Source organism: Papaver somniferum, chromosome 9 (genome assembly GCF_003573695.1).
Source record: "Papaver somniferum cultivar HN1 chromosome 9, ASM357369v1, whole genome shotgun sequence".
Lineage (NCBI taxonomy): Eukaryota > Viridiplantae > Streptophyta > Magnoliopsida > Ranunculales > Papaveraceae > Papaver > Papaver somniferum.
In genome coordinates this window covers 41205487-41214044 of record NC_039366.1, presented here as the reverse complement: position 1 = coordinate 41214044, position 8558 = coordinate 41205487, and the positions used below count along the sequence as shown (strand labels likewise).

The following is an 8558-nucleotide window of genomic DNA, read 5'->3' as shown; positions in this document are numbered from 1 at the left end:
GATTTAATCCTATTTTCTATCAAATACATGATTGTATAGGCATAACTTTTGTAAATGACAAAAGTCCATTCGTCCTTTCATCAATACGAATACCGATTCATGAACGACTTTACTTTTGACCGCAATATGGGACCTTCAAGTTCACGGACGCAAACAATACATATCCCATAAAAATATTGCAATATAAAAACCAATAGAATACTGCAATAATCATCATTCTCCAAATATTTTTAGAATTTAATACCAATAAACCTAAAAAATAACATAAGAAGATGAAAACAAATAATAGCTATGTGTAGTCACAATCATCGCTATTCAAAGAACTAGTTATTCTTCCAACTAATCCAAAAAGAAGACATCCTAGGCGACTAGAACCACGAACTGACGAAAAACTAAATCTTTTCTGCAACCAGGGTTTGAACAAGAACGAGTTCCTCAGATGCCTTCCTTAGTTCGTCTTTTAAGTAGTCTAGATTCCGTGTTGCGATACCAAGTTGTTTGCGTACGACCTTAAAGTCTTCAAGAAGATTTCCTACCAGTTGTGAAGAAATATGAAATGGAAGTTTGTCTTCGTTTTCATGGTCAAGAGCATGAAATCATAAGAGATCAATAGAACACAGCTCAACATCATCAAACTTGTTGCTTCTCTCCATTGTGTACAAAAAAAAAACTATAGAAGAGCTTTTTGCACAACTGAAATACATTATAAATAAATATAAGGTATTCCATCAAACCCTAGGGAACATATCATTCGTGTGGGTTGGTGCACGAGCAAGATAGATGGGCCTAAGATAGACCAAGGAAGCCCAAGGAGGAAAAAAAAGGAAAGATGTTGAGGAGCAAACGGAAATAACATCGAAACCAGTACAATCCTGACAGCTTTCTCAAGATGAAAATCCTGAGAACAATGAGCATCCCTTTTTAACAAGACACAAATTAAAAAGAGATGCAACATGAGCATGTCAGGGTGTAATAAGATGAGCATCTAGATCATCATTATTCACTTCTTCTTTTTTCTTTTCGTCGGTAATTAACGAACTACCATATTTAGTTGAAGAAGCATTATCAAGAGAAGATTTAGAAATACCTGGGTTAACAATATTCCATGTTTTCTTGATATTCCGTTTTAGTCTGTGTATGTGAATTTTCAGATCAGAGACTCGGTTGTTGACATGTAAGAAGTCTGAATTGGAAGTCTTGGATTCACATTCCTTTTTGAGAACATTTGGGGAACTTGACACGTTTTTCTTCCTCCTGTTCCTTTTTCTCCTTCCAAACTGATTTACAGCATCTGTCACACTTTTGATGTTTTTCCTTCCACCATTGTAAGTATCCTTCGGTTTGAATACAAAATTAGGAAAATCTCTATCACCATATGTCCCTTGAGGTCGAACAGGGTTGATTCTAATATGTGATATAGGTTTAACAACTTCTTTAGACATCCAATTAAGAATGTTGTGAAGCTTTTCATTCCTTATCCGAACCCGACACCTTCACTCAGAGTGTCCTTTGTTTCCGCAGTAATAGTAGTTGAAGGACCTAAGTTTAGTAGTTCTTTTTTGAGCATATTTGGAAGAGGTGGAATCCTTATTTTTGCAAGCTGACACAGGTTCTTCACATGGAGTAATATTAATATCTTTAACAAACTTATTCTTACCACAGTTAGGAGAGTCAATTCCTTTATATCCCAACCCACGTTTATCATGAGGTTCTTTATAATCTCCCATCATAGAAGACAGTTTTGTAGAGCTAGAACTGAACCTATTTAGATTCTCTTTCAGTAATTTTACCTTATTAAGAGCAGCAGTGAGTTTGGTTTCCAAGGATTTTTCTTTGGTAAGATGACTGCGTTCATTGTCATTGAAACACTTCTGTTGAGATTCACATTTTGCTTCACTTTCAGCAAGTCTCTCTTTTAATATACAAAGGTTACGCAGAAGATTATCACATTCAGATTTTTTTTGAGCGAACCTCTTCTTCATGGTCTTTGACTATAGATTGTAATAGTCTGTATCCACCATCATAACCTTTGAATATTTTTCTCAACTTTCTGTTTTCTTGACAGAGAGGACTCATATACTTTCTCAAGCAAGAAGTTTTTCTTGTTTCCTTTAATTCACGATTAAACAACTTGATGTATTGAGAAACTTCTTCATCAAGACTCGGTCCTTCTTCAGAATCATTATCATCCGAGAGATCATCCAATTATTCATCAAGAGATTTCCTAAAGTTGGATTTAGATTCGGTTGAAGGAGACGAGAAAGAATTTTCCTCAGTGGTTCCAGATTTTTGAAACTTATCTGAGTGGTCCTGTACTGATGTTGCGTTGTCAGAAATAGTACTCTTGTCAATAGAGTCAGATCGCTACAAACACAGACTGATGAGGTCTTTAACGTGTTTGCCGGCTCTGATACCAATAGAAAAAGCGGGGGTCTAACAACACCACCCAATATTTCGCTTAGCAATCTGTATGGACTAACTCCGAAATACTTTGCTAGAGAATCAACTAGACAGTCAGACTCAATCTAGATAAAAAGTATCTCAAGGAGTCATTATCTCAATCTCTCGATTTGATTTCTACTCAAGCTAAAATCAATAGCGAGTCTTTATCAAAGAGAGATAACTTGGACGGTACCAAAGACCAATGTCCAAGGATCAATCAACTACAATCAACAACCAAAAGTTGGATTAGAGAAGTTAATGATCACGAACGCAAAACCTGTATTATTTTTATTATGTAAAATATAATGCGGAAAAGAAATAACACAGACACCAGAAGTTTTGTTAACGAGGAAACCGCAAATGCAGAAAAACCCCGGGACCTAGTACAGATTGAATACACACTGTATTAAGCCGCTACAGAAACTAGCCTACTCCAAACTAACTTCGGATTGATCTATAGTTGAACCCCTACAAATCTCCCACTGATACAAGGTACATTTGTACTCCTATGCCTCTGATCCCAGCAGGATACTGCACACTTGATTCCCTTTGCTGATCTCACCCACAACAAAGAGTTGCTACAACCCAAAATCACAGACTTGACAATAAACGAATTTGTCTCACACAGAAAAGTCTATCAAAAGGATAAATCTGTCTCCCACAGATAAACCCTAGGTTTTGTTTCGTCTTTAGATATAAAATCAAGGTAACAGGAACCAATTGATAATCCAGACTTATATTCCCGAAGAACAGCCTAGATTAATTAACCACCTCTCTACAATCCTTCCTGACTACACAAGCGGATTGTCGAGGAATCACAAACAGTGAGACGAAGATGTTTGTGACTTCTTTATCTTGCCTATCGGAGAACTCTCACGATCTCAAGCCAATCAATCGATTGTACTCGTACGATAGAAGATGCAATATCAGATCACACAACTACGATAAAAGTAGAATCGGTCTGGCTTCACAATCCCAATGAAGTCTTTAAGTCGTTAACTCAAGTTTAGAGAAGAAACTCAAGAATTAATGGAGATCGACTTTAGAGAGAGCACTAGTAGCACATAGACGTGTGGGGATTAGGTTTGCTCAATGCTAGATGTCTCCTATATATAGCCTTAAAATCATGGTTTTGTCTTAGGTACAAAGCAAACTCTATTCACCGTTAGATGAAAACCTGATTTAGATTCAAGACAATATCTCTCAACCGTTAGATCGAAAGACATAGCTTGTCACATACAGTTGGGTACACTTTTACTGGGTTTGAGAAAACATTCCCAAACGAGTACACGTATGTTGGTTCGACATGATAACCATATGAGCATCTCATATTAATCGTGTTCTTCTTCACCATAACTAGTTAAATTGACTCAAATGAACTAGTTAAAAGTTGTTCAATTGCTATGAGATCTTATGTAACTACACACGACATAATTGAAACAAAGATGATTCGATTCGACTAGAATCAGCTCATAACATTATAGCCACGGTTTGCATAAAGCATTCCTTAATAATTAATGTTTCATGTTCAGAGCACATCTTTAGATCATAACCTCTTAAGCTCACAAACAAGTTTACGGACTTAAGGTAATCGGTTGAGTTTTCCAAACTCAGCAGAAATTCTCGGGTCGAAAACTTTCGCCAGTTCGCGGACTGAGTTCGCGGACTTAGCACACAAACGAGTTTTGGAAATCCCAGCAGAAATTCTCGATCGACCTTCCGTCAGTTCGCGGACTGAGTCTGCATACTGGGTTCGCGGACTTTGCAAGCCAATTCCACAATCCTGCCGATTTCTCTTGATCAACAAAGTTCGAAAACTTTGGTTCAAGAAATACATGGTTATGTAATTTAAACTCTCATTTAGATCATTGAGACATTCTCAGAGGACGCTATGTAGCCGTTATTCACAGACCGATTCACGTCAGAGAAATTCTCAAAGTAATTGAAACTTTCATGACTTTCGCCACTAGGTGAAGATAAACCTGATCAAAGCGAAGCACTTTACCAACACATGATTTCGAGTAAAAGATAAACTATGAATACTCAGCTCGAAATATCAAGTGAATATGATCTAGTCTATATAGAATACGACTTTTGTCTCATAAGAAGTAGGAGAAGAATAGATAGACTTTCGAGTGATAGATAAGTTCAAGTCTTCACATACCTTTTTGTTGATGAAGTTCCACGGTTCCTTGGTGTAGATCTTCGTCGTTGTCGTTGAATCACCATGAAGTCCTTGAGCTCAACTACACTTTTCCTATCCTAGTCCGAGACTTAGCTTATAAGCTTTTGCGGCGAAATTGGCTAAAAAAGTGGTTTTTGCGCTCGCGGGAGAAAATTACTATACGGAATCTCACTTTGGATAAGGGATAACCTAATTACTAAGGGGTGACCCATTTCCAGGCATTTGCTAAAGGGAGACTAGCCACAGATAAAGGGGAGGTCACTTTCTTCCCAAATTCATATAAAACAATTGGCGGGAAAATTTTGTTCACGTCTGCATGATTTTTGGGTGATGATTCGTTCGAGTTCCAGAGCGATTCAATGGCTGAAATTGATTGGGTTTACTCCCTAGTCCTAAACAGGCCTGGTTAAGTCTTTTGTTTGAACCCAAATTGGATAGAATAGCCGGAAAAAGAAATAGAAGTCAAGTTATACACGGTTTGCTGTTGGAATTATTTTTGGAATTCCAGGAAGAATAAAGGCAAGAAACTCTTCCAAAAGATACATATCTATCTAAGGAAGAGTTTGAGAGAAGTTAGAAAGCTCAGAAACGCGTGAAACAATTTTGGGAAAAGAGATTATTGTCGTAACTGCCAAGGAAGGAAAGAAGAGATTTCGAGGAGTTTTGGGGAGATTAAATCGCTCTGTTGGCTATATATAAGTTGTTGGGAGTTCAAGGAAGGAGGTCGAACAGTTTGGGGTATGAAACGGAGGTTACATAAGCAGAGAAGAGAAGAAATCAGAGCTGCAGGAAGTCGGGTTTTGCTGGTGTAGAAGAAAGAACACGAAGAACATACTAATCCCAGAGACAGTCGTTTCTTCTACATCAGTTTTCATATATCGTTTCTGTAACATATGTTTGTAGCGCTTATACACCGTTGCAAATTGTCTGGTTAACTAGTTTTCTCTTGTTTTTCACCCTTTTGAGCTATGAAAACCTATTTTGAGTATGTGAATAATATGAGGAGATAAACCCCTTAGCCGAGGCGACGAAGGAAGCCATTGTTCCATGAAAAGTGGTATATTTATATTTTAATTATTTCTTGCAATTTCTTTTATGATTATTTGCATGGAACTAATATTGGAAAATTGATTTTTATTGAATGATTGTGATCCGTTTTGATGGAGCATGCTTAGTTTAAGACATTTGATATTTCATGCCTGATGTATACAATTGTTACTTCAAAAATCTACTAGAGGCAATAAATTAGAATCACTTTAAACGCAAAGAGTTACATGAATGTTGATTAGATTAAATCACTTAATTGGTCAATGGTGGAATCCTGAGTCTCGGTGCTTTTTATAATCTTGATAACAACTTCTTGAGTTTTCTATTGAGTTTGAATCTAAAATCGAATCTTCACAAGTCTGAGTGAACGACAACTTTACTACCACTTTGACAACAACATTAAAAAACCTCATCAATTTTTGGCGCCGCCGACGCGGATTTTTGTTTAGGTTAGGGTTTTAGATTTATTTTAGGTTTTGTTTTTGTTTTTAGTTTTATTATTTTTGTTCTTTTTTACGTTTTTGGGTATTTATCTTTTGTCTACAGGTTTTGGATCATAAAGAAAATTGAGCCAAATAGTTTGTTGATTTCGTAAAGACTGGATCTTAAGGCATAAAGACTTGGAGCGAAAGATTAAAGCGAAAAGAACGCAAAAGAAGACAGTTTCTTTTAGTTATTTTATTTCCTAGGGTTTTGTTTATTTTTCCTTATTAAAAAAAACTGTATTAGGTTTTGTTATTTTTGTAATTTTTCTTTTCTTTTTGGACACTTTGGACTTTAAACTTTGGGACATTATTTTTAAACCCTACGGAAGGATAGTTTAAATATAAACTATGTGCAGAGAAGTACTGTGATTACGATATCGCCTCGGCCCCTCGGGTTCGTACATGACATAGGAGTTGTGGCCCGAGTCGACTTCATCGGTTCTACGCCCGTCTGGAACAGGAGGTAAGATTCTAAACACCCGCGAATCTCCTGTCAGCGGGTTTACTGTATTCCTTCGGTTGCATATATGTTGAGGACTTGAAAACGGCTGCTTTAATTTCCTAGTAAAGGGCAAGGACTGTCCATACAAGATAAAGGTTCGGATTTCATCACCGTTCTCTTCTTGCCCGCCTTAGGAAAACGAAACCAAACGCGAACCTAAGCCTAAAATTTTGACTAGAACGAGACCTATAGAGTAACGAGCTTAATAGGAAAGTCGTTCGAAAAATATTGGTTACTCTTTTGAGCATACTTCGAAGTTCATGATGGTTTCTGTGAGTTGAATGCGTGACTGCGCCACCTTGTAATACCGGTGAAGCCTTGGGTATCAAAGATCCATCGAGCTTCCCTCGCCTCTATTCAACTTACTTTGACTCAGATTGATTCCAGAGGGGTTTGCTCATATTGTAACGATTTCCTTTTCGAAAGAATAGAAGCTGGTCTAGAAACAATCTAAGTGGAGTCATCATGCTTTTTGTTTGCTAGAAATCAATTGGTTTGATTTGGTTGAGTCATCCTTGTTTTGTGATTGCATAAAATTCCCCACCTTATTCTTTTGCATGCCTGAACGTAAAAGAGACGCCCTAGGTAGATTTGTTAAAGAGAAACCTAATAGTTCTAAGCGTCTCGATTACCTCAATTTAGAAAGCCCGATTCTTGAAGATTCCGTTTTTGAACGTCCCTTTGAGGAGAAAATCCCTGATATTCCAATGGTGCCAGAAATGGAAACTTTGAAAGCTTTGTTGAACCCTATTAGGACTACTCGTCCCTCGTGTATCAGGTTATCTGAAACTGAAGCAAATTATGAACTTAAGCCTGGAACCTTACAGTTGCTCCCACTATTTTTAGGGAAAGAAAATGAAAACCCCTATTTTCATGTTAGGGACTTTGAGGAAATTTGTAGTACCCTAAAAATTAGAAACCTTGATGATGATGCTTTGAAACTCAGGCTATTCCCCTTTTCCTTGAAAGATAAAGCCAAATCGTGGCTATATAGTTTGGCTTCAGGATCAATTGAAACATATGAACAACTTACATCTGCCTTTTTGAACAAATTTTTCCCTAGGCACAAAACATCGTCTATTAGGACGCAAATCTGCACATTTTCTCAACAGGAGGGAGAATCCTTGTATAGGTATTTGGAAAGGTTCAATGATCTATTAGCCCAATGTCCTCATCATGGTTTAGAAAAGGTTAGGTTAGTTCAGATCCTTTATGAGGGTTTAGATTATCCCACTACACCCACAGTAGAATCTATGTGTACAAGTGGGTTTGAAAACCAAACAGTTGATGATGCGATGACATATTTGTATGAAATCGCCGAAAATAACCAAAAATAGGAAAGTAATAGGGGACCCCAGAAAACAATTCTTCTAGGCAGATGAAACATTAATAGGGTAGAAGGAAACTTTGAATCAGATGCCAAAATTGTTGCTATAGCGAAAAGGTTAGAAGCTTTAGAAGTGGGTCACACTAGTGGTAGATTAGAGCCTTTCTGGGAAGGACAGAATAATGAAGAGCAAGCCAATGCTCTCTATGATAACACTAGATTCGATAACCGTCAGAAGTTTGACCCATATTCAGAAACCTATAATCCTGGTTGGAGAAACCATCCGAACCTTTCGTGGTCTAAAGGCCAGAGTCAAGGTCAGTTTAGTAATTCTAATGCTCCCCCAGGTTTTGGTTCAGATAAGAACTCTTCAGGTCAGTTTCAGAACTCTTCATAGAATATAATAACGAGCTTAGAGGAATCTCTTAGTATATTAAGAAAGAGCCAGGATATGTTAGCACAGAGCCAGGACATGTTATTAAAGAGCCAAGTTAGTTTTCAACAAGAAACCAAGCAGAACTTTCAAACTAATGCTCAAACTCTTGCTAAGTTAGTACTTCAAGTCGGTCA

General features: G+C 37.3%; 1 pseudogene; it reads right to left on the bottom strand.

Annotated features, from left to right (window-relative positions):
* Positions 1–7744: 7744 nt before the first annotated feature.
* LOC113314559 lies at positions 7745–7844 on the bottom strand (annotated as a pseudogene).
* Between the last annotated feature and the right edge of the window lie 714 nt (positions 7845–8558).